Below are 27,806 nucleotides of genomic sequence, written 5' to 3' on the forward strand. Positions count from 1 at the left end.
AAGAACATTTGAGAAGAATTTAGAATCAAAGAGAACGTGTTCCTTATTTGAGATACTTGCAGAGAAGATTAGAGCTACCAAAGATTATCTTTCTAGGGTTTTGTCTTTGTACCAGGCAGTCATCTCTCATGCCAAATCAGAACAAGAGAGGTTTGCTATGAAGTGTCTTCCATGTGGCACCTTTCTCAAGACTGTCAAAGCTACAAAAACAAATAAATAAAGTCTTGAGACATGTCTGCTGATTTGAAAGGCTTGTTAGGAATTTAAACATAGGAAACTGAAACCATCCAGGGCAGTCACAGCAGCTACAATACCTCTCTGGGACACCTCTGTCACTCAGAGAGCCCAAATGCTTGTTCTTCTGGTTTTTAGACTCCAAGAAAGTGGATGACGAGTCGTGGAGTGTGTTGAAAGGGGTCCCTAAAACCTCTGTCCTTTTACACTGCGCATACTGGGCTCTTCATGAAGACTTTTCTTGTTTCCCTTAGACTGGTCACCCTTTTTATGGATCTTATTAACCCCCTCTGGACCTGTCATATCTTACCTTTCAAAGAATTGGTGTTGGCTATTGTACCTACAGGGTGTCTTCATTACCTTAATAAACCTTGAAGCATTAACTTTCATCAAACTAAGTTCGATGCAAATAGGAGGAGGGAAACTGTGTTAGCCTGTTGTCAATATGCTGTGCTGAAAACATTCCTTAACACGTGTCAACTCCCAGCTCACTTAACTTTTCCAGATGTGGCTGGCTGGGCTGCCGAGCTGGTGACATTGCAGATGGATGGCCACAGCCCCACCGTTGTCGGACGAACATGGGTATCTTTGATGTGATGGGGTGACTCTTCTCATCTATTAGCCAGAAGGAAAAGCTATTTTCTTCTGTAGAGTTCTTAGTTCCTTCCCACCTCAAGGAGACCGTATAATCCTCAGTATATATGAGCATTCAGAGCCGAGGTTGGGAGATCTCCTTCCTGCCCACTGACCATGTGGCACTGAGCAGCCCCCACCAAGTAAGAATAAAGCTAATGCCAAGGAGAGCCGTAAGAGAAGGCTATTTGCTTAAAGAGGGATACAAACATGTACACATGTATGTGTACACACACACACACACACACCCTCCCCATGTGTATGTATATATGTACATGCATATATATGAAAATGGTTGCATCTCATTTTTTTAATCAAATTGCTTTCCAAGCCCACAAAACTAGCAGAATATATGCAAGCACCTTTGTTGCTCAGTCAGATATATTCCAGCCACCCACATCCTGCATAGAATTTTCAGAATGTAATGTTGCTCTTCTTCCAGGGAAGAAAATGATGATGATTGAAACCTAAAGAAGAGAAAAATACCTCTTTAACCTCCCTCTCTTCCTAGTTATACAGAGCTAGGAAAAGAATTTAGGGTTTTCTTCTTGAGCAGGATGAAGTGGAGTCAAATATTTGACATCGCAGTAGCTTTGGCTTAAAATCTGTTTCACTGTTCGGTATTTGGGTAAGTTATTGAACTTTGTTTTCCTCATCTGAAATAATCACTTTGTAATATTCACTTTGCAGAAATATAATGAGATCAAAGATAAGACATATATATTAACAGCAAGTACTTGCCCCATAGTAACATAATGAACCCCCCCCACCTCCATATTTAGAGTCATTATGAAACAGCAGAATGGAATTTTTTTTCTTTTGGTTCAGTACAAAGTACATGAGACAGGTTATTAATGAACCCGTAGGAGCTTGGACATTTAGGAAGTACTTTTGAGGCTGCTGGAACGCTTCGGAAACAGTACTTGATAGTAGTCTAGGGGAAGTAGCTCCATGGTAGAGCACTTGCCTGCATGTGCAAAGCCCAGTTCAATCCCCAGTACCAAACAAATTAAAAAATCCTATATTTGTGGGCTAGGAGTAATGTAGCTCAGTAATAGAACACTTGCCAAGCATGTGTTCAATCTTCAACACCACATACACACACACACACACACACACACACACACACACACACACACAAAACCCTGGGCTGCCATGTGCCAGGCATTGGGTTCAATCCTCAGCAGCACATAAAAATAAAATAACGATGTTGTGTCCACCAAAAACTAAAAATTAAATATTAAAAAATTCTCTCTCTCTCTCTCTTTAAAAAAATAAATATTAAAAAATTCTCTCTCTCTCTCTCTCTCTCTCTCTCTCTCTCTCTCTCTCTTTAAAAAAAACTATTTTTGTAAGCAATTGGTTTGGGAAGATTAATAGTTAAAACTAATGTTATAGTTTATTAGAAGATTCACTATAGCTTTTTAAAAATAAGTGACTTCTTTTTAAAGCCATACTTTATACTGATTTCCTTAGTGGGACTGTATGGGGGGGGGGGGTGCGTGCACTGCTGGAGTTTGAACCCAGGCAGGCTAGGCAAGTGTTCTACCACTGAGTTTGCCCCCAGTCCCAAGTGACTTTTTTTTAAGTAAATTCATTTTTTCATTGTAATCACACCTTACCTTGGTTGCTTTTGACCTTCCATAAGGAATGTAAGGTGATTTAAAGAACTGCTAAGAATGTTTTTAATTAAAAAGCAAAGGTTTCAGGACAAATGGAAAATGTGGGTAACAAAACAGTAAAGCCAGGATCCACTGAAATTTTGGCTAAGGGTTTTCTAAAAAGTATATGCCCACAACGTAGTTAGAGGTGCAATTTTAGGTTCACAGTAAAATTCCAAGGAAAGTGCAAGTTTTCCTATACATTCCCTGCCTCCACAAATGCCTAGGCTCCCCCACTATCCACATCCTCCCTCAGAGTGATGTCAACATCTGGTCCAATTGATGAACTTACATTGACACATCATAATCACCCCAATCCCTAATTTACAGATGGGTTCACTCTTGATGATGTATATTCTATGAGTTTGACAAATGTGTGAGACATACCAGCCATTTTTATAGTATCATATCAAACATTTTCATTGCCCTAAAAATCCCCTGTGTTTTGCCTATTTATCTTCCCTGCCCCAACTCTGGGCAACCACTGATCTTTTTTTACTGTCTCCAGAGTTCTGCCTTTTTCAAACTATCAGATAATTGGAATCATATAGTATGTATTCTTTTCCAATTGGCTCCTTTCACTTAGTAGTTTGTATTTAAGATTCCTCCGTGTCTTTTTTATGGCTCTTTGCGCTCGCACTCTCTCTCTTTCTCTCTCTCTCTCTCTCTCTCTCTCTCTCTCTCTAGGCACTGAAGAATATTTCATTGCCTGGATGTACCCTGGTTTATTTATCCATTCACTTACTGAAGGGTATCTTGGTTGCTTCCAAGTTTGGGCAATTAGGAATAAAGCTGCTATAAACATCTGTGTGCATTTTTGTGTGTGTGTGGGCATGAGTTTTCAACTCTTTGGAGTAAATACCAAGGAGTACAACTGGTTAATCATATGGTAAGGGTATGTTTAGTTTTACAAGAAACTGCCAAACTCTAAAGACCTAAAAAGAGCATGCTACAGGGACACTGCTACATCGATGTTCATAGAAGCACAATTCACAATAGCAAGACTGTGGAACCAACCTAGATGCCCTTCAATAGACGAATGGATAAAAAAAAAATGTGGCATTTATACACAATGGAGTATTACTCTGCATTAAAAAATGACAAAATCATAGAATTTGCAGGGAAATGGATGGCATTAGAGCAGATTATACTAAGCGAAGCTAGCCAATCCCTAAAAAGCAAATGCCAAATGTCTTCTTTGATATAAGGAGAGTAACTAAGAACAGAGTAGGGACGAAGAGCAGGAGAAGAAGATTAACATTAAACTGGGGTGAGAGGTGGGAGGGAAAGGGAGAGAGAAGGGAAATTGCATGGAAATGGAAGGAGACCCTCAGGGTTATACAAAATTTCATACAAGAGGAAGTGAGGGGAAAGGGGAAAATAATACAAGGGGGAGAAATGAATGACAGTAGAGGGGGTAGAGAGAGAAGAGGGGAGGGGAGGGGAGGGGAGGGGATGGGGGATAGTAGAGGATAGGAAAGGCAGCAGAATACAACAGACACTAGTATGGCAATATGTAAATCAATGGATGTGTAACTGATGTGATTCTGCAATTTGTATACGGGGTAAAAATGGGAGTTCATAACCCACTTGAATCAAAGTGTGAATTATGATATATCAAGAACTATGTAATGTTTTGAACAACCAACAATAAAAAAATTTAAAAAAAAAAGAAACTGCCAAACTGTCTTCTAAAGTTGCCACACCATTTTTGCATCCCATCAGCAATAAATGATAGTTCTTATGTTCCACATCCTCACTAGTGTTAGTTTTGCAGAGTTGGCTATTTATTGTGTTTTCAATTTGCATTACCTTGATAACATGTGACATGGAGCATATTTTCATATGCTTGTTCTTCATCCATATTTCTTCTTTGGTGAGGTGTCCATTAAGGTCTTCAGCCCATGTTTTAATCAGGTCATTTTCTTATTGTCGAATTTTAAGAGTTCTTTGCATGTTTTGGATAATAATTTTTTATCGGTCATGTCTTTTGCAAATATTTCTCTGAGTCTGTAGCTTGTCCACACATTCTCTTGACAGTTTTTGATTTTGATGAAATCCAGCTTATCAGTTTCTTCTTTTATGGGGCATGCCTTTATTGTTCAATGTCAAAAGGCATTGCCACACACAAGACAATCTAGTTTTTTCCCTTATATTATTTTAGGAGTTTCATAGTTTGGGGCCTATGACCCATTCTGAATTAATTTTTGTGAAGGACATAAGTCTATATCTAGATTCATGTCTGTGTTTTGCATGTGAATGTCCAGTTGTTCCAGCACCATTTACTGAAAATGCTGTGTTTGTTCCCTTCTATTACCTTTGCTCTTTTATCAAAGATCACTTGACTATATTTATGTGGCCCTATTTCTGGAAAATCCATTCTGTTCCATTGATCTATTTGTCTATTCTTTATCCAATACTACACTATCTTGATTATTGTAGATTTATAGTAAGTCTTCAATTAAGAAGACCCCCAATTTTGTTCTTCTCCTTCAATATTGTGCTGGCTTTTCTGAGGCTTTTGCTTCTCCATATGAAGTTGAGAATAAGTTTGTAGATGTCCACAAAATAACTCAATAAGACTTTTATTGGGATTGCATTGTATAGTATATATGTATGCATGTATGAATGCATGTATGTATGTAATTATTTTTACAGTACTGGGGATCTAACCCAGAGGTATTCTACCATTGAACTACATCCCCCATATCGTTTTTATTTTTTTAACTTGAGACAGATCTCACTAAATTGCCCTTGGATTTTCAGTCCTCCTACCTCAGCCTCCAGAGTAGCTGGGATTACAGGCACACACCACTGAACCCAGCAGAGTAGTCTTGTGTGTGGGGGGGCAATTTTTCTTCCTATGGTTTCAGTTATTCACAGTAAACAGAAGTGCAAAAGGTATTTAATGGAAAATTCCAGAAATAAATAATTTATAAGTCTTAGATTACACACTATTCTGAGTAGCATGATTCCACTCTGTTCTACCCAGGATGTGAATAATCCTTTTGTCCAGAATATCCATGCTGGAAATGCTACCCTCCCATAAGTCACTTAGTAGCTATCTCAGTTATCAGAACAACTGTCATGGTGTTGTAGTCCTTGTGTTCAAAAAAACCCTATTTTACTTAATAATGACCCTAAAGTGCAAGAGTAGTGAGACAAGGGAGGGACCAGGGCATAAAACATGGAAGGACAGATTATCACTGGCATTAAGAGACAATACAGCAGGGAATATATGGAAAAAAATAGTGTATATAGGGTTTGTACTACCCATGGTTTCAGACATACACTGGAGGTCTCAGAATGTATGACCAATGGAAAAAGGAAACTGTTGTATCTATAGTTCAAATTGTGAAGAACTAATATCTTGACAATATCAAGTCTTCCTACTGATGCATGTAATTTTGTTCCTTGGAGCTTTGTAGTTTTCTTCATATCTAGCACATATTTTGCTAGATTTATACCTCATTATTTAAATATTTTATGTGCAAATGTAAATGGTATTGTATTTTTAATTTCAAAGTTCACTGTTTATTGCTGGTAAATAGGAAAGTGATTGACTTTTTATATTAACCTTATATCTGGCAACCTTGCAGTAGTAGACACTTATTCTAGACTTTTTTATAAATTTTTTGTGAAGAATTTCATCAAATTTTCCCACATAGATTTTGATGTGATCTATAAACAGAGAGTTTTATTTCTTCTATCTCAATCTGTATACATTTTATTTCCTTTTCTTGTCTTATTGCATTAGCTGGTTTTCCCAGTGGAATGTAAAAAAAGAGCAATGAGACAAGACATTTTTGCTTTGTTCCCAGTCTTAGTAGGAAAGCCTCTAAATTCTATTAACTATGATGTCAGCTGCAGGTTTTTGTAGATATTCTTTACCAAGTTCAGGAAGGTCCCTTCTATTTCTGGTTTACTGTGAGTTTTTAATCATTTATCTTTGGATTTTGTCAAGTACTTTTTCTGCATCTATTGATTTTATCACATGATTTTTCTTTTTATTCTATTGACCTGATAGATAACATTAACAATTTTCAAATGTTCAACAAGCCTTCCACACATCCAACTTGGTTATGGTACATAGTTCTTTTGATACACTTGTTAGTGTTTTGCTAAGAATTTGTACATCTGTGTTTATGAGAGTTATTGTTCTATAATTTTCTTGTGAAGTCTTTTCCTTGTTTTAATAAGAGTGTAATACTGACCTCATAGAATGTGCTAGTAAGTATTTCCTCTGCTTCTATTTTCTGAAAAAGATTGTAAAGAATGGACACAATTTCTCCTTTAAATTTTTGGTAGATTCATTAGTGAACTTATATGGACCTGGTACTTTCTGTTTTGGAAGGTTATTATAGATTCACTTCCTCTGATAGAAATTTTCTTGTGTGAGTTGTGAAGAATTTCATCAAATTTTCAAGAATTTGGTCCATTTCTTCTAGATTATCCTTATGGTTTGGATATGAAGTGTCCCCTAAAGCTCCTGTATTCATGTAGGAATGTTGGATGTAAAATGATTGGATTATGAGTGCTATGACCTAATCAGTTCATCCCTGTCTGAATGGACTGACTGGTAACTGTAGGCAGATGGGGTATGGCTGGAGGAGATAGGTCATTGGGGTTCTGTAGCAAGTTAGGTTCTGGTTCAATGGTTTCCCCTGAAGATAGGCTTTGTTAAGACTAGTTCCTTTTTGGAATGTCATTGGGATATTGATTGGAATTGCATTAAATATGTATAGTGCTTTTGGTAGTATGGTCATTTTGATAATAATTCTGCCTATCTGGAAAAATAAGAAACCCAAAATAGCCAAAACAACCCTTAACAAGAAGAGTGAAGCAGACAACCTCACTATACCAGAACTTAAACTATACTACAGAGCAATAGTAACAAAAACAGCATGGTATTGGCACCAAAATAGACTTGTAGACCAATAGTACAGAATAGAGGACACAGAGACTAACCCACATAATTACAGTTATCTTATATTTGACAAAGGCACCAAAAATGTACATTGGAGAAAAGATAGTCTCTTCAACAAATGGTGCTGGGAAAATTGGAAATCCATATGCAACAAAATGAAATTAAACCTCTGCCTCTCATCATGCACAAAACTCAACTCAAAGTTGATCAAGAACCTAGGAATTAAATCAGAGTCACTGCATCTATTAGCAAAAAAAAGTAGACCCAAATCTCCATCATGTGGGATTAGGCCCCAACTTCCTCAATAAGTGTCATATATCACAAGAATTAATATCAAGAATCAATAAATGGGATGGATTCAAACTAAAAAGCTTCTTCTCAGTAAAAAAAAAAAAAAAAAAAAAACAATCAGTAAGGTGAATAGAGAGCCTACAGAATGGGAGCAAATCTTTACCACAAGCACATCAGATAGAGCACAAATCTCTAGAATATAAAAAGAACTCAAAAATCTTAACACCAAAAAAACAAATAACCCAATTAATAAATGGGCCAAGGAACTGAACAGACACTTCTCAGAAGAGGATATACAATCAATCCACAAATATATAAAAAAATGTTCAACATCTCTAGCAATTAGAGAAATGCAAATCAAAACTACTCTAAGATGTCATTTCACTCCAGTCAGAATGGCAGCGATTAATACAAACAACAATAACTGTTCATGAGGATGTGGAGAGAAAGGCACACTCATACATTGCTGGTGGGACTGCAAACTGGTACAGCCAATATGGAAAGCAGTATGGAGAATCCTTGGAAAACTGGGAATGGGGATGCTGGGGTTGTGGCTCAGCAGTAGAGCACTCGCCTAGCACATGTGAGGCCTGGGATCAATCCTCAGCACCCCATAAAAATAAAAAAATAAAACAAATGTATCGTGTCCAACTACAGCTAAGAAATAAATATTTTAAAAAACTGGGAATGGAATCCTCATTTGACTCAGCTATCCCACTCCTTAGTCTATACCCAAAGGACTTAAAAACAGCATACTACAGGGACACAGCCATATCAACGTTTATAGCAGCACAACTCACTATAGCTTAACTGAGGATCCAATCTAGATGCCCTTCAGGTGATGAATGGATAAAGAAAATGTGTTATATACACACAATGGAATATTACTCAGCAATAAAAGAGAATAAAATCAAAACCTGGCTTTTGCAGGTAAATGGATGAAGCTGGAGAATATAATGCTAAGTGAAATTAGCCAATCCCCAAAAACCAAATGCCAAATGGTTTCTCTGATTTAAGGATGCTGACCCATAATATGCTGTGGGAGGGTGGTGGATGGGAGGATTAAATGAACTCTAGATAGGGCAAAAGGGAAAAGGGAAAGGGAGCGGGCATAGGAGTAGGAAAGATGGTGGAATGCGATGGTCATCATTACCCTAAGTACATGTAAGAAGGATGTGACTCTACTTGTGTACAACCAGAGATATGAAAAATTGTGCTCTCTATATGTAATATGAATTGTAATTCATTCTGTTGTCATATATAACAAATTAGAAAAAAATAACAACAACAACGAAAAAGAATAGTTCCTATTTGAGGCCGGGGTTGTGGCTCAGTGGTAGAGTACTTGCCTAGCATGCATGAAGCACTGGGTTTGATTCCCAGCACCACATAAAAATAAAAACAAATAAAGGTATTGTGTCCATCTACAATATATATATATATATATATATATATATATATATATATATATATACTTTAAAAAATAGTTCCTTTTTCCTTCCACCCACTAGAATCATGAGAGGATTTCTTCTCTAACATTCACTGTAGAAACTTGGTCTAGCTTCTAGAGGTCAATGTCACAATATTGTGGGAGTCCCTGTATACTGGGTGGCCCTGGAATTTTTAACTCATACTGGTCCTTACTGAACCTCTAGTAATTTATCAATTGCAGTTCAGGTTTTCCTACCCAGGCACTGCTTCCTGATGGCAGTTACTACTAGAAAATCTCTGTGCAGATAAACTGTGACCCTGTATTTATCTGTCTCTCTAATTTTGGGAACAGTGGTTTACCCTGTGTCCTCTCCTCCCTCACAGAGGAATTGTTGGTTTTAAAAGTCTGTTTAGTGTGGATTAGGATGGAGTGGCTACTCTCAATCTCTTTACATGCAGAACCAGAAATCAGATACACTCATCATTATTTAAATATTACTTTTGTTCTTCCACCTAAATCATAAATCTCTCAGAGCAACATATAGCTTCTCTAAGTTATCAGCTTTTCTACAGCACTTTGCATAATGTACTGCCCTTGGTGTTCAACAAACATGTTTTAAATATTAGTTTTATTGAGGTATAATTTGCATGAATTAATAATCTCCCTTTTGAATATTTAGTTCATTGAATTCTCCAACTGCATATAGTTGTATAACTGCTACCACAATCAAGATCTGGAAAATTGCCTTGAAAGGTTCCCTCTGCCTCTTGACAGTCAATGTCTTCCACACTTCTAGCTTCTGGCAATCACTGGTCTGATTTCTGTCCCTGAAGATTTGTTCTTTCCAGCATGTTACACAAATGGAATTAAATAGTATGTGACTCTTTATTTCTGGCTTCTTTAATTTAACATAATGTTTGTAAGATTCATCCATATATTTGTATATACTGTTTTTTTTTTCCTGTTGTGTGGATGTGCCAGTTTATTTATCAGTAACCAGTTGGTGGACATTTAGATATTTGCAATTTGGGACTATTATAAATAAGACTTACACAAATATGCATAAACAGATTTGTGCTTTAAACATTTACATATAGGTCTTAATGTGGACACATTTTCACTTTTCTTTGATAAATACCTTGGAGTAGGATTGCTGAGTCGTAAGGTAAGTGTACATTTAAAGTTAAAAGAAATGGCTTGTTTTTCCAAAGTGTTATACCATTTTGCATTTTCACTAAGAAACTATAAGATTTCTGTATGTTCTGTATTCTCACCAGAACTTGGTATTATCAGTCCTTTTAATTTAATTTTAGCTATTCTATAGGTAGGTAGTAGTATCCTATTATGGTTTAAATGTACATTTCTTTAGACAAATGATGTTAAGCACCTCTTAGTGTGCTTATTTGCCACGGGTATTTCCTCTTTGATGAAGTGTCTATTCAGATCTTTTGTTTTTTAAAACATTGTGTTTTTCTTATTGAATCCAAAGACACACACACACACACACACACACACACACACATCCTGTGGTTTGCAAATATTTTATCTCAGTCTATGACTTATCTTTGTATTTTCTTTATATTATCTTTTAAAGTTCAAAATTGTTAAATTTTGACAAAGTCCAATTTATAGATTTTTTTTCTGGTCAGTATTTCTTGTGACTTTTCTAAGAAACCTTTGTATAACCCAAGATCACAAGTATTTTTCTCCTTTATCTTCTTATAGAAAAATTTTAGTGTCTAACATTTAGGCGTGTGATCCATCTGTAGTTAATTTTTGCATATGATTAAAGAAACATTTACTGCTTGATGTGTAGTTATGTCTCTCAGAAGAAAATCATCAAGAATCTAACCCAAGAACAAAAAGACACATTTCATAGAATGAAGACCTTCCCTGAATGAAAGTCTGGAACATTTTTAAGATCCTGAAGAGGAGCGTGTCTTTTGCCACTTTTCTTTCTCCTGATCAACATAAGCTTCTGTTTCTTTTTTTCTTCTTTTTTTCTTTTGGTGTTGGGGATTGAACCCAGGGCCTTGTGCATGCAAGGCAAGCACTCTACCAACTGAGCTATATCCCCAGCCCTGTCTTTTGCCACTTTTAAAAATATTATTGCACAGCTTTGTTAGGTATAGGTTTCATTTAAAATTTTTTTGAAATTTCAGATTATAAATGCCATGTCAGAGTAAAATCCTCATGTGAGCTGGCAGATGAAGGACTCCCTCTGGGTATTCTTAACATACTGGGTGTTGAGAAAACTACAAAACCATTTCATTATCTGTGAAATGGATGTAATCGTATTTGACATGAAGCCACCATACAGACTTGTGTAGATTCATTGAGAAATCTTAAAGAGGGGCCATAGGGATCCCAAATTTAATTGTGGTTATTGCTAATTATACTAATTCTCAATTAAAACTGCTGCCAGAAAGCCTGCAGATGACATCAGTAATAAGGGAGACCATTGATTTGCATGTGCTGTGAACATATTAATTGTAATTATTGCTTTGGCAGCTGAAATGTCTGACTCGCTAGGTGTTTATTCCGTTAGTGATTCATTATTTTCAAAGTATTTTTCTGGTAATGATGATTCTGTGTTTCAGGCCAAACCCTCCTGTGATGAAATGCTCTTATTTTGTGGGATCTGTGACTCCTCTCTCATGGGAGGCAACCTCCACATATCATGCCATCAACACAGGGCATGGTGCTTTAAAACTAGGATGGGAGAAAATGATTTCAGTTCAAATGTAGGATTTTTTTTTCACCCTGGGAGCAGGTGCCTTCCCATAAATATTTTCCTGCAGTGGAAGTTGCCATGGGAAGTGGGTGGGTGGTCTGGATATCTGACTGAGGGCCTGGCAGTCAGGGGTCTGGATCCATTTTGTGTCTAAAGACCCAGGGCAATGGCAATAAATACACAAGTCCAAAGGAATGATGTGGCCCTGAGCCTGAACTCAGCAAAAAGATAAAGAGAACTGCCCTCCAACGACCATTGTTAAACACTGAGCACTTTGTATTTGTGACATGCTTTCAACCTTGACTCACTGCGGCCCTGTGAGGACCGACCGGCAAGGCTCTCGCTGCGGCTGGTGGGGAGGTGGTAATGGGCTTCCCTCTCAGCTGGGCCTCTCCACTCGTCTCCACTAACATTTGGAGCTGTTTTTAACAGCCAGAGGCCCTAGCTCTTTCAGTTAACATTTTTCCCCATCACTTTTTTTTTTTACTTTTTCAAAGTAAAATGAAAAATATAATAAACTCTCATATGCCCATCTTCAACAATTATTAAAAAACACGTGACCAATTTAATTTTCTTAATCCCCTATTCATTCCCCTCATCCTGTTGAGTTATTTTAGAACAAATTCCAGACCTCATATCTTTTTTTTTTTTTTTTTTTTTTTTGGTATCAGGGATTGAACCTAGGGGTGTTTAACCACTGAGGAACATCCCAAGCCATTTTTATTTTTTATTTTGAGACTGGGTCTCACTAAGTTGCTTAGGGCCTCACTAAGTTGCTGAGGCCAGCATTGAACTTTCAGTCCTCCTGCTTCAGCCTTCTGAGTTGCTGGGATTTGGACATGCATCACTGCACTCACCCTCACATCTTTGATCTGTAAACATTTTGATACCTCTCTCTAAAAGGTAGGAATTAACTTTTAAAACATGACTTATTATGCCTAAAAAAATATCAACGGTTCTTTCATATCTAGTCAATTTCTTCAAATATCTTTTCATAATATATGAAATATTTTTCTTTGGTTTTGCTATTAGAAGCAGAATTAAATTCTACACATTGTAATTGATTGGTGTCTCTCAAGTCTCTTTAGTTCTGGGGCCCCCAACTATCTTGCTTTCATTTTTTCCCTTACAATTTATTTAAGAAACCAAATGCTTTTTCTTATAGGATTTATCCTGCATTCTGCTGATTGTATCTCCAGTATTTTCCAATAACTTCATTTGTCCCATGTAGTTTCTGCAAAGCGGTGGTTGGATCTTAAGTCTTGATCTGTTTGATCCCCACCCCCACCTTCAAGTGTACATCAGTGTTGTTCACTCCCAGAAGGGGCAAAGTTCTTCCTCTTTTCATTGGTCATTCTTGATTATTGTTTTCTGGATCTATGAACTTACTAGAATTTGCAAAATATTGATATTCTATTACATATTAGCAGGAAAGTTTCTATAAAGAGAAAATTCCCCTCGCCTACTTTATGGCTTCCCAAGTGATATAATTTCTATAGGAAAGGCAAAATAAATGCTTGATTCTGCCCCTTAAATATTATCCAAATATTCAGTTAGTTCTCCAGTATCCTCCAATATTATCCAACTTGATTTTTTTATGTTTTAAATAACAATTCAGTTATATGGATTTAGAAGTTTGTTTCACTATGTGGCAATTTTTATTGCTGATGCTCAAATTGTCCATATTCAGCCAGTGACAGTCCCTCCAAGTTGGCTGCTGTGTCTTTTGAACAGAATTTCTGTACCATTTTCCTAGGGCTGCTATTACAAATTACTAGAAACGTGGGTGGCTTAAAACAATAGAAAGTTAGAAGTTTGAAATTAGGATGTCGGCAGGACTGGTTCCCACTGGAGGCTTTGAGAGAGAATCTGTTCCAGGCCCCTCTTCTTGCTTCTGGCCATTACTAGTGATCTTTCTTTGTTTTTGGTACCGGGAATTGAGCTCAGGAACACTTAACCACTGAGCCATATCCCTAGCCCTTTTTTTGTATTTTATTTAGAGACAGGGTCTCACTGAGTTACTTAGGGGCTTACGAAATTACTGAGGATGGCTTTGAACTCACAATCCTCCTGCCTAAGCCTCCTGAGCTACTGGGATTACAGGCGTATGCCACTGTGCCCAGCTTGCTGGTGATTCTTGATGTTCCCTGAATGGTAGATGAATCACTGCAGTCTCTTGACTCCGTCATCATTTGATGTTCTCTCCCTCTCTATGTCTGGTCTGAATTTCTCTTTTCTTACATAGATTCCAGTTCTTGCATTAGGGCTTACTACTGAACAGCGTCACCTCATTCCAAGTTGATTATATCTGTGAAAAACCTGTTTCCAATAAGGTCACATTCACAGGCACCAGGAGGTTAGGACTTGAGCAATAATTCCACCCACAACAACCCCTACAGACTGTGATAGCTTTACTGCTTTCTGGTAAGATAAAATGGTGCCAACTCAAGCTGAGCACTAGGAGTGCTTGTTATCACTGGGCTAGTCACTACTTCTAGGCCTTTTTATTTTCATTTTTTAAAATTTTTTAGTTATACATGGACACAATATCTTTATTTTGTTTATTTATTTTTATGTGGTGCTGAAGATTGAACCCAGTGCCTCACCTGTGTGAGGCAAGCACTCTGTCACTGAGCCACAACTCCAGCCCTCTAGGCCTTTTTAAAAAATTACTATTAAATTATTTATTTCTTCTGATTTGTTATACATGATGGCAGAATGCAATTCATTTCAAATTACACATATAGAGCACAATTTTTCAAGTCATTGATTGTACACAATGTATTTTCACACCATTCATGTCTTCATACACGTACTTAGGGTAATGATGTCTAACTCATTCCACCATCATTCCTACCCCTTCCTCCCCTTTGCCCTATCTAAAGTTCCTCCATAACTCCCATGCTCCCACCCCCCATCCCCATTATGAGTCAGCATCCTTATAGCAAAGAAAACATTCGGCCTTTGTTTTTTGGGGATTGGCTTGCTTCACTTAGCATTATATTCTCCAACTTCACCCGTTTACCTGCAAATGCCATGATTTTATTCTCTTTTAATGCTGAGTAATGTTCCATCCATTGTGTATATAAGATTCCCTATCCATTCATCTACTGAAGGGCATCTGGATTGGTTCCACAATTTAGCTATTGTGAATTGTGCTGCTATAAACATTATTGTGGCTGTGTCCCTGTAATATGCGGCTTTTAGGTCCTTTGGGTATAAACCGAGGAGTGGTATAGCTGTGTCAAATGGTGGTTCCATTCCCAGTTTTCCAAGGAATCTCCATACTGCTTTCGATATTGGCTCCACCAATTTGCAGTCCCACCAGCAATGTATGAGTGTGCCTTTTTCCTCACATCCTTGCCACACATATTTTTGTTCGTATTCTTAATAGCTGTTATTCTGACTGAGATGAAATCTTAGAGTAGTTTTTATTTGCATTTCTCTAATTGTTAGAGATCTTGAATTTTTTAATATTTTTGTTGATTGATTGTATATCCTCTTCTGAGAAGTGTCTGTTCAGTTCCTTGGCCCATATATAAGCCTTTCTTAAGACAGAGATTGGCAATTATTTTTCTTACAGATAGAATACATTAGAAATTCCTAACTCACATTTATAATTCAAATTCAAGACTTTCTGATTTAACCCCATCCATTTTAGTCAACTTTTTCGCTGCTGTGACTAAATTGTTCTGCTGACCTGAACAATTTTAGGGGAGGAAAAGTTGATGTGAGGGCTCATGGTTTCAGAGGTCCTAGTCCATAGAAGGCTGGCTGCATTCCTCAGGAGTCAAGGTGAAGCTGAACATCATGGCACAAGAGTGTTATGGAGGGAAGCAACTCACATCATGGGGATCAGGAAGCAGAAAGAGTGAGTTTGCATTCTCCAGATACAAAATGTATACCCAAAGCATGCCCCAATTCCCACCTTGTCCAGCCACACTCTACCATTTCAGTTACTACTCAGTTAATCCCTATCAGGGGATTAATTCACTGATTAGGTTAGAACTTTAACAACCCAATCATTCCTCCTCTGAACCTTCTTGCATGTCTCACATGTGAACTTTTGGGGGACACCTCACATCCAAACCATAATACCATCAAACCATCACAATTTCTCCAAGCGGAGAAAGTCTTGCTTCTCAGTGACAAAATATGGTGATCTTTTATCTAATTGTACAACACACACACACACACACACACACACACCAGTGTGTCAAAATAACACAGCTAAGACTACCACCAATATGATTATTGAAAACTGTTTGATTTTAAAAAATATTTTTGCAATTCTTATTTCTTTACACACTGAAATCATAGTGTATTAATGTCACTGAAATAGTTTTTCTAGGTGTAACTATGCCATCAATTTTGTGCCCAGTCAGGGTCATTGTTTTAATTTTTTTCCAAACTTTTAGTGTTTTTAAAAATATATTTTATTTTAAGAGAGGTTTTAATTCACAGCAAAATTGATATAAAGGCACAGAAGTTTCTCATATACCCTGTCCCTATACATGAATAGCCTCTCTCATTATCAATATCCCCTACCAGAGTGACATATTTGTTATAGTTGATGAACCTACCAAGGTAGATGTAATAATGAACATCATTATTACCCCACCATAGTTTACACTGGAATTGACCCATGATATTAGACATTTTATGGATGTGAACAAATACATAATCACATGCATCCAGTGAGTTGTCATTTCTTAAAATTAATTTTTATCTTTATAAATATCCAGAATCAGATTTTCTGAGTTCAAAGTTCCAAAGTCTAATCTATAATGCCAAGCGTAATGATAGAAGTCTAGCTTCCTATGTCTGTCCTCTCTACCTGTCCCCTCCCTATCTTCAAGGGATTACATTTTGTTATCATGAAAATGTTTTTTCCTGCCATTTTATTTTAAGAGAGAGAGAGAGACAGAATCTTTTTAATCTTTTTAATTTTTTTTTTTTTTTTATATTTCAGCGGACACAACATCTTTGTTTGTATGTGGTGCTGAGGATCGAACCTGGGCCCCACGCATGCCAGGCAAGCGCGCCTGAACCACATCCCCAGCCCCTTTTCCTGCCATTTTAATGTATAGTTCTTATATTCTACAATCTTGCTGAACCTATTTATTATTTCTAATAGCTTTTTACTATATTTCTTAAGATTTTCTGTATACAAGATCGTGCTGTGATAGTAGGTGGTCTTAACCTCTTCCTTTCCATTCTGTATGAATTTTATTTTATTTCTTTTTCTTCCTTCATTGCTCAGGTTAGAATCTCTGGTACAATCTTGAGTAGAAATAGTGAGAATTAATGCCCTTTTCTTATTCCTGATCTCAGGGAGTATCTCTCATTCTTTCACTACTAAGTATGCTCCTATTTGTAAGTTTTTCATGGATGCTTTTTATTATGTTGAAGAAATTCCCTTTTATTTCTAGCTTGTTAAGTGTTTTGATCTCAAGAGAGTGTTGGATTTTGTCATATGTTTTTCTGTGTCTGTTGAGGTATTTGTGTGGTTTCTGATTTTTATTCTATTAATGTGGGGCATTACATTAATTGGTTTTCAGCTTAAACCAACCTTGCATTACTGAGATAAATCCCACTTTGTCATTATGTTCAGTTTTTTTTTTTTTTTATTATGCTATTGAGGGTTTTTTTTTGCTAGTATTTGTTGAGGATTTTTATGTTTGTATTCACAAGAGATTTTGGTTTAGTTTTCTTGTGATGTCTGGTTATTGAATCAAGGCAAAACCAGACTCACAGAATGATTTGGGAGTTGTTCTCTCTTCCATCATTCTTTAGGAAGAGCCTTTTCATTTTATACTATATGAAAATATGTGTATAATTTTCATATACTTAACCCTTACAGTTTTATAGTACTTGATTGAGTGGATATACTTTTGTTTATTCAACAAGTCTTTTATTTGCATTGTTTTCAGGGTTTTTTTTTCTATTAAAACTCATACTGTATTGGATAACCCTAATGATATTTTTTTATACTTTTCTTAGTAGTGTGTCTGTATTATAGATTCTCAAAATTAAGATTGATGAGTCAAAGATTAAACACATGTGTAACACATTGGACATTGCCAAATTCCTTTCTAGCCATTTCGCATTTTGTAAAGGAAAAAAGTCACTATTTGTGCACAGTTCCATCAACAAAATGTTTTGTTTAACTTTTATTTTGCCTTCTAGTAGCCATATTTACTGAGAAATAGTAACTCCATATAATTTTAATTTGTATTACTTTATTATGAGCAGTTAAGCATCTTTTTATGTTTAAGGGCTGCCTATTTCATGAGCTGTCTGTTAATATTTCTATCTTATTTATTTATAAAGTAGTTGAATTTTTTCTTCTTTTTTTAAGAAACTTTTGTATATTAAGGATATTGAAAACCTTGTACTTTGCATTGAAAATATTTTTTCCCAGTTTATCATTTATCTTTTTACTCTGCTTATGATATTTCCTTATACTTTGCAAAAAAACTGATTTTTATTTTTTGTAGTCTAAGCTCTTGGTTTAACTTCTGAATCAAATGCAGGCATAGGAATTATTTCCAGGGGTAGAGGGAAAGAATATTGATTCAGAGCATCTAAGTTCAAGGAAATTGCTAGCTGAATACCCAGAAACCTCAAATAATGATTCCCCTGAGAGCCACTGATGACCCCCTTTCCTCTTTACCATTATCAACACAATCATTACCAGGTAAGCCATAGATTTCTGAGTAATGTTCCTTCCTCTAACTCTGTGTCTATTTTCCTCACAGAGCTTTTGTGACTTGGGTGGATAGAAGTGATAATGTGAGAATTTGGACACAGAGGAGGATCCTGAGAGAGCGGAAAGTTTTAGGTAAAGCTGAAGGACCCCAAATAGTACCAAATGTGGATGACAAATGGATGCTCCTCTAAAATTACTGCTAAGAGGACAGAGAACTGTTCTCTTAATGCAATATCCCTTTTCTAAGAAATGACTGGTGGCTTTCATTAGTACTTCTGCAGAATGAAACAAACACTTCAGGTCTTTAAAGTGTCTATGTGGGAATTGCACAGTGTCATGGATAATACTGCATTTAAAGAAAAAAAAAACTTTTATAGATTTGTGGGCAGCAGGTATGCTAACTTTTCTCATAGAAAGACAATAGCATAGGAGTCTGCATTCCCTCCCCCTCTCAGGTCTTGACTCTGGGCAGGTGAGCTCAGTCAAATGAACTGTAAACTTATGGCACACATTTGCGTTATTATGTTTACTTTTTAAAAGTTAAATGATAAAATATTTAAACATAATTTTTAAAAAGTTTGGAAAGTAACATAACATTAACAATATATCTGCTGCCACCCATCCTTTTAACTTAAATTCCAACATGAGACATGTTTGAAAATTAAACTTCATGTACTAGCTTTGAACAACTCTTTGCATTATAGTAAGTTATATATAATGTCCCTGTATATAAACATGGATAAATATTCACTTTCTTTGCATATGGGTTTGAATAAAGCAAAGATAGGGAACTTTAGGCTTTCATTGCTACTTTGCTCCTACTATTTACTTCCTGTCTTATATCTCTGCAGAACTTGTCCCTTTGCCTTCATTTAATGACTTAACAATAGAGGATCCATTGGACTCAATTTCTCCATTTAATTGTCCCCAAACATGCAGTTGATTTAGGAACAATGTCATACAGTAACCAACACAGGACACAAAGAAAGGGTCTTGTATCTGGTTATAATTTAGAAGTGATCCTATTAAGTTCAATGTGCCCTTTGCTACTGAGTTATGTTGAACTTGTAGGAATCTGAACGGTATCTCTACAAAAGAATTTAAACAGATAGTGTGCTAAAGTTGCAAGCAGGTTATGATTCTGACAAATTAGTTCCTAATTATTTGGCTCTAGGCTCTGCCCATATTGCATGCAGAGCAGCCCTTTACCAGGACACTTGGAGAGTTTTGTTGCTTAAACTGATTTAATTTAAAACAAATGGATCCATGTGATTATCTCAACCACAAATACGTAACACAATGTGTAATATATTTAAAAGGCAAGAGGAAATTTAGTAATGGAATTTTAAAACTGTTTGAAAGAAAGGAGCTTTGGGGAGAAAGAAAGGAAGAAGGGGATTGGTGACGCCAGTTTGATTATTTTCAAATACCACAGCTGGACTTGGATTTGTACAATAAGGGAGCATCCAGTTGTAAAGGACCTCAGCAGGAATCCAAGTGCTGGAAACCCACATGGAGGAATAAAGAACAAGGCTTCAGACACCCAGAAAACTGCAAAATGCATTCACCCTTAGTGTACTTCATTTTCTATAGGAACATTTCCTGACTTACATAGTCTAGCAGGGAAATATTCAGATAGAAATACAGTCTTTGTTGTGAACAATTATTTACTTTCTAATACTTGCAACTCACACATGCTATTCCAGCATCTTTGCATTCCATACAGACCAGATCTTATCATAGTAATAACAACAGCAAACACTCATTCAATGAACTCTTGATATGTCCTGAGCATTGTTCTAAGCATTGTGTACCATCTCTGTTAATGTGAGGCTGTGAGGCTGATACTATTATAATCCTGCTCTTGCAGATGAGGAAGTAATAGAGAAGAACTTGTCTAAGGTAAATACCTAAAGAGTCAGTCTTAACTGTTACACGATACTATACTTCCAAGCATGCCAAACATCTTGTGACAAATGCTTTTTGCAACAAAAGGACTTCCAAAGAGCAGCTGAATTTGATGAATATGTAGAACTAAATGTTTCAGAACTATAAAAATTAATGGGCTTCTTAATAAAGTGTGGCAACAGGTTTTTAAAGTGCTCATTTAGATGTGTGAATTTTAGTATATCTGTTGGAAAACCAACCACATTTCTGAATGGTCACAACCACTAAAATAGATTTATTAGGTCAAAATGTACAAAAGTACCCACAGTTGATTCCTTTTGACCTGCAAAAATTGCATTTTCATATGGTTCAATCTAATACTTTTGCTGCTATTGAAAAGATGGTACATCTTAGGATATAAGCTGTTTGTTTGTCCATCCATCTAGCAGTATTTATTGTTAACCGTACCAAACATTATGTCAGTCCTAGGGGCAGAAACCACACACACATGGGTCTTGCTCCCAAGAAATTCTGTCTTTAACAGGAGACAGACAAGTATATAATTTCAATTAAGACAAGATGAATGCAATCCTGAAGTTCTGCATAAAATGTTTTGGGAGACTGAGAAAAGGATGTGTGCACCAGCCTGGAGAAAACAGGGTGGTCTTCACTCAGAAGAGGCAGATTTTATGGAGATGTAATGGGTGAGTCAAACTTTGCCACCACTATTGGAAACAGTATCAGATACATCCATGGACAGAGTTTTCAAAGGGGAAGAATGACACTTCTTTAGTAACATTGGACTTTCTTGAAGCAGTATTGCTGATGAGGCACACTTACAGATGTGTTGCTTAACAACAGGGCTATGTTCAGAGAAATCGTAATGAGGTGATTTCATCATTGTTGGACTATCATAGAGAGTCCTTACGTAAATACAAGAGGTATGGGGCTGCTGCTGGCATCATATGGAATACTGTATGACATATGGAATCTTTTTCTAATAAATAGAAGGAGTGTACTATAAAATAACAATAAAAATACTGTATCCTAAATTCATAAACCAATGACACAGTCATTTATTATCAAATATTATGTACTGTACCTAACTGTTGTTATGGTTAGGATGTGAAGTGTCCCCCAAAAGCTCATGTGTGAGATAATTCAAGAGTGTTCAAAGGGGAAATGAGAGCTTAACCCAATCAGTGAATTATCCCCTGATGGGATTAACTGAGTGAGAATTGAAGATAGATGAGGTGTGGCTGGAGGAGGGAGGTGTGGCTGGAGGAGGTAGGTGTCATGGAGGGCATGGCTTTGGGGTATATATTGTATCTGACAATTGAATAGAGCTCTCTCTCTCTCTCTGTCTCCTTCCTTATCATCATGTGAGTCACTTCCCTCCACCATACTCTTCCCCCATGATGTTTAGCCTCACATCGAGCCCTGAGGAATGGAGTTTGCTGTCCATGGATAGAAACCTCTGAAACCATGAGCCCTCAAACTTCCTCCTCTACAGTTGTTCTGGTTGGGTCCTTTAGTCACAGCAGTGAAAAAGCTGACAAAATAATTGTGCTATACTTCTATACAACTGGCAATACAGTAGGTTGTTTATACCACTGGCAACACAAACCACATCTTGTACTCTGATGTTAGAATGATTGAGCTGTTACTAGGCAATGGGAATTTTTCAACTCTATTTGAATCCTTTTTTTAAAAAATTTTTTAGTTGTAGATGGACACACTATCTTTATTTATTTATTTTTATTTGGTGGTGAGGATTGAACCCAGTGCCTCATGTGTGCAAGGCAGTTGCTCTACCACTGAGCCAAAACCCCATGGGACCACCATCATATATGTGGTCCATCATTATATGGTGACTGATGTATTACTTTTGAACCTGGGCATGCCTCTGAAAGCCTATGTCTTGAGACAAGTTAATTCACTCAACATCAATTTAATTACCTTTAAGATGAAGATATTAATAACTAACTCATAGAATTATGAAGGTCAATTACATTGTGTATGTTAAAAGCATAGCAAAATCCTAAGTGCCAAGTACTTAACAAATTGTAGTTACTTTTATAGTTTTTACCTACTTTACTTATTCCATAACCAGCACCTCACTAGACCATCAACAGGGAAGCATTGACGCTGTTTCTCATGAAAACCACTGACCTGGTGGTTGGGGAGTGGGGTGAGTGCAGGTATTGCCTTCGTGGGGGAAATATGACATTCAGGAGTTTGTGGCTTTTAGCAGGGGGTGTTGGGGATTGAATCCATGGGTGCTTTACCCCCACTGAACTATATCCCCAGCCCTTATTTTTTTTTTTTTTAATTTTGAGGCAGGGTCTCACTAAACTGCTGAGGCTGGCCTTAAACTTGCAATCCTCCTACCTCTACCTCCTGAGTCGTTGAGATTACAGGCATGCACCACCACACCTAGCTAACTTGTGGCTTTTTGTCAAACCATGGTGAGGTGCTGAATTCTCCTAGAAGTCTGTGGTATCTGCCTGTCATCTTGTGAGTATGTGTGTGAGCTTCAAGAACAAACTTGTCAGCACACAAAGTTTCCAGATGGCTTCTTCAGGACATTTGATCTCTGCAGTCTTTGATTTGAATGTTCCCAAGAGATCCAGGAGCAGATTTCTTGTTGCATTTTCAAACATGGCTGTGTAAAACTGAGAAAATAATTGGCCCAGGTTAGCCCATCTTGTTTAACTACAGATGGATTCATGGTAGGAAGAACAACCTCCCATCTGATATCAACTGAGCCATGATCAGCTGGCTTGGGGGCTCTACAAACTTCTCAGGAAAGCTTGGAAGAGGGATAGCCAGGTGTTGACTGGTGGTCAGCTGAAATAAAAGTTGTAATTGCAGAATCTTGCCTGTGAAATAGGTGCCAGATTTTGTCTTGCTGTAGTCAACTGTCTTGATCCTTGAGTAGTTTTATTAGCTACCTATAAGTGGTAATGGATTTGAGATGAAGTTTAGGAGCTGCAAATAGTGAGTCCACAGTAAAGTCAGTCTAACTAAAACAAGACTTAGTGCAACATACCTCCTTGTGCTGGCTTCCTGCAAAGAACAGAGGCCAAAAGAAAGAGTATCCATGCCTCTGTATGGTGGACTCTTAGCCATGGAAGGCAAAGAAGATTCTGAGACTTATAACCCTAGGCAAGTGAAAATGTCAGGCTTGGCTATCCAATTCCCTGTTGTAAAAATGGCAGAAACTGTGAAATCTGAATGTGGACTCAATTCAGGGCATAAAATTACTTCTGTTTGCCAGTCTCACCTCAGTATTTTGAACACAGTGTGCAAGAGTCACATTACTTAGATTATTCAAAGGGTTAACTGCAGATCCACTTTGGGGGAAAATGTGTTTTAGTTGTTCCAAAGCCTCTTCCCCTTATTGCTGTGTTCTGATATAACCTTAGTGCCATCCAAGGCAATAAATAGCAAAGGAGTTGGGGTCAATCCAATTATTTTTCCACAGCATCTTTCGTTGTAAGTATGTCAGATTTTTAAAAATGAGACTCCATAAACCACATCATCACAGAGTCCTGTTGCTGTCTCTGGGGGGTTTCAGAGTTCCAAATACTTGCCTTTTTGGACAGTGCATTGATGTGGCCCTGGGGACTGGTTAGAGTGACTAAAAACAATCCTGGCACTGGATCACCTTGTGGCTGAGGTGAAATGGGGATCTTGTTTTGAAAAGATTGGAGGAGAAGGTCTCAGGGGAAAGGATTCAAGAGGGGGCAACTCACTATTAAGAGCTTAAAACAGATGGACCCTTGACCTTCCCAATCTTCAGACCTCAGAAGCTCCTTGTTGGTCACACACGTTCACATCCGTCTTGGCAGCCTGAACCTCCCCTCGTCCTTGGAAATTCCTAGAAGTGTAAAGACAAAATCAGCCCCGGGATGTTGGCAGGATTTGATGTGTTACTAAAAATGGGGCTCTGTGGATGGAGACTTAAGAGTTTTAAGTGAAAAAAGAAAATTTATGTAATTATCAGTGACTCCAGTGACTTCAGTTGTTCTGAAATGGTTCATTACCAAGGATTGAAACAGGGTCACAGGAACGCTGCTTCCCAGTGAGGGAGAAGCTATCTCTCTGCAGCCCCTACTCCTCCCTAGCATCTCAGCCAACAGTGTCACTTGGGAGCGCATCAGGAAACTATTCATGGGGGTTTGGATTTACAGACTTCATAACCGTTTTCTTAATGCCACCTTGCAGTGATTCCAAGCTCCCTGTCTCCTAGCTAACTCTGGGTCCTTTTCCAAACACTAAATAACGGGACAAGGATGGAAGACAGCTTCTTTTCCAAAATGCAGAGGCGGGAGGCTGGATGGCTGTGTTCCCTGAGCCTGGTCTAACTCCAGCTCTTGGGCTGATACCTATAGTGGTTCTGCCTGTGAAGGCTAAGGTCCCGGTTGAACTGGGGTGGGGGCTTTCAGTGACAGCCTTCCTTACTCATGGCCATTCTTCTTGTAGCCAAAACTGTATTTCCTGGTACCTCTCTCGGGGTTGCAAACGAGGAGCAGTTGGATCATTTGATTAGCTTTTTTTCCCAGAACAGGGAGCCTCCCATCTCTGTTTACTTCCCAGTGAGTGAAGGAGGAGGCCCAAGAATGGGGCGCCTTCTGGGGCTGCTCCTGAAACAGAAACCGCCCCAGAGTCAGCCTGGTTTTGCTAAATTGTGTCAATTTCCCCACATCACGCGGACACCTGCTGATCCGCTTTACCCTCTCTTCTCCTGAAGACCATGACTTGCAGGTGGTCCATCTCCAGCTGTACCCACCAAAAAAGGAAACCCCACTTGTTCCTTATAAGTCACCTGTTTGGTTGTTTTGTTTTTTGCTTTCAATTGTGATTGAAAAATGCATAACAAAATTTATTTATCATCTTAACTATTTTAAGGGTATTGTACATAGTACTGACTATATTTATATGTTTGTACAAAGGATCCCTCGAACTTTTCATCTTACCAAACTGAAACCGTATACATGAAACAAAACTGTCCCACAACCCCTGACAACCATCATTCCACTTTTTTTTTTTTAGTTTGACTTCTTCAGATAACTTTTATAAATGGAATCATACAGTATTTGTCCTTTTGTAACTGGTTTAATTCACCTGGCACGATGTCCTCAAAGTTCATCCATGTTGTCACTCTGTTCTGTATTCGCCTTACTTATCAAGTTACTTCAGGACTCACATAAAAGTAATTTTTCAAAGAAATTAGACATCTTCCAAACAGCTCCTCGACCAATTCACATTGGAGCAAAAGAGCTGGCATTAAAGAACATTTCTTTGGGTTTGTATTACCCTCTCTAGATTAAAAAAAATGCAAACACACCAATGGGAATAACAATTTATCACTAACTTCACTGTAATTTAGTTTGTCAGGTGCTTTTCTCTCAGGGAAGTGAGTAGGGGATGGTAAAGGCCCTAGTGGGAGACATACACAGGAAGAAGAGTGGGGAAAACATTAACAATTTCATAATTTTCTCTAGGATTGACTGTGTAATTTTCAGCTAGAATTTCATGAATCTTTGCATTTCAACATTTTTCTACCTTAGGAAAAATTGAGTGAGTGAAGTAGCTAAGTTATTCTTTTTTGGGTACCAGGGATCAAACCCAGGGACTTAACTACTGAGCCACATCCCCAGCCTTTTTAATATTTTATTTAGAGACAGGCCTCACTAAGTTCCTTAAGGTCTCACTGAGTTACTGGGGCTTGCTTTGAGCTTGCAATCCTCCTGCCTCAGCCTCCTGAGGATTATAGGCATACACTACCATCCCTGGATGCTAAAACATCTTTAAAAAACAAATAACAACAACAACAAAAACATTTTTAGATGTCAATGGACCTTTATTATTTATTTATTTATATATGGTGCTGAGAATTGAACCCAGTGCCTCACATATGCTAGGCAAGTGCTGTACCACTGAGCCACAATCCAAGCCCTGCCAAAACATCTTGACATTGCAATTTTGCATACTGGTACCATGTTATGAAATATTGTATGGTAAGGAGGTACTTCTGAATGTTTGTCTTTTGTCCTAATTAGATAACTAATTATATATAGTGACATATATGTATAAAATCTACAATGGTATATATAAAATAGTGATACATAACATATATATAGATAGATAGATAGGTAGATAGATAGTGAGATATATTTTTTCACAAAAATCATCAAAAATGTATTTTCTGGTATTGGTTTACGTGTTTTGGTTTTTTTTAACTAGAAATTGATTCGAACTAGCTTAAGCAAAATGTCAGGGGTGGTATGAGGACAAGGGATGCCTCATGGAACCCAAGAGCAGGAATACTGCTCAACCTGAGGAAATAAGGCCTGGGAACCTTGACAATGACCCAGTAACAAATTTTGCCTCTTGTTTCCCTTGCTTTCAGGACATCTGCTTTTCTTTTTCTGCAGACCAACCGTCTCTGGTTCTCTGACCACATTGCAGAATGTGGTTGCCCTAAGGCTCCTGGACCCACATGTTATCTTCTCAGCCACCTGAAGATTAACTAGCTATTAATTAGACTGAATTCTTAGGAAGAAGCATTTGATTGGTTCAACTTTGATCAGGGGATACAGTGACCTAATGAACCAGGGGCGAAGGGCCAATGTCCCATCCTACAAATGTAGCTGCAGGGTGGGGGCTCACCTGGGGCATCAGAAATACTTTCCCAGAAAAAGGACCATGGTCCACATCCTGAGAAGTCATCATCTGTTCCAAAAGAAAGCTAGTCAGGGTTTTCTGATTTTCGTGTTTGTAACCTGAAGGACTCTAGGTCTTATCAGCTAGGGACACAAGTAGAGTCATGCTCATAGCTCTAAGATGGTCTCCTCATCCTTCTCTTTCTACAACTAAGATTTTCTGACTGAGGTAAGATCCTCCTGATCCTTGTTTCCTTCACTCATCCAGGAGGGCCCACAGTCTTTATGCACATGAGATTGGTTAGGTTGCTAACTGCTCATCAGGATCCTAGCAGTGGATAGAGTTTAGGCACAAGCTAAAGTGTATCCTTATATATATTAGCAAAAACAAGCAGGATTACGGAAATTCATACATGGCATTCCAGCCCAACCTTAAGTTCCTTAAATGTTACCAACCTCATAAGCCTATGACTTGCATTCTGAAGACATCTCAGTGGTGAAATACCTACCCTGTTCATATTTCAGATATACCAAGGTATTGATAATACGGGACTTGAATAGTACATGCATTGGCTTCAGGCCTAAATGTTATTCACCGAAGAGAAAAAAGGATTTCTACTCTGA

This window comes from Marmota flaviventris, chromosome 5 (genome assembly GCF_047511675.1).
Source record: "Marmota flaviventris isolate mMarFla1 chromosome 5, mMarFla1.hap1, whole genome shotgun sequence".
NCBI classification, from domain to species: Eukaryota; Metazoa; Chordata; class Mammalia; order Rodentia; family Sciuridae; genus Marmota; species Marmota flaviventris.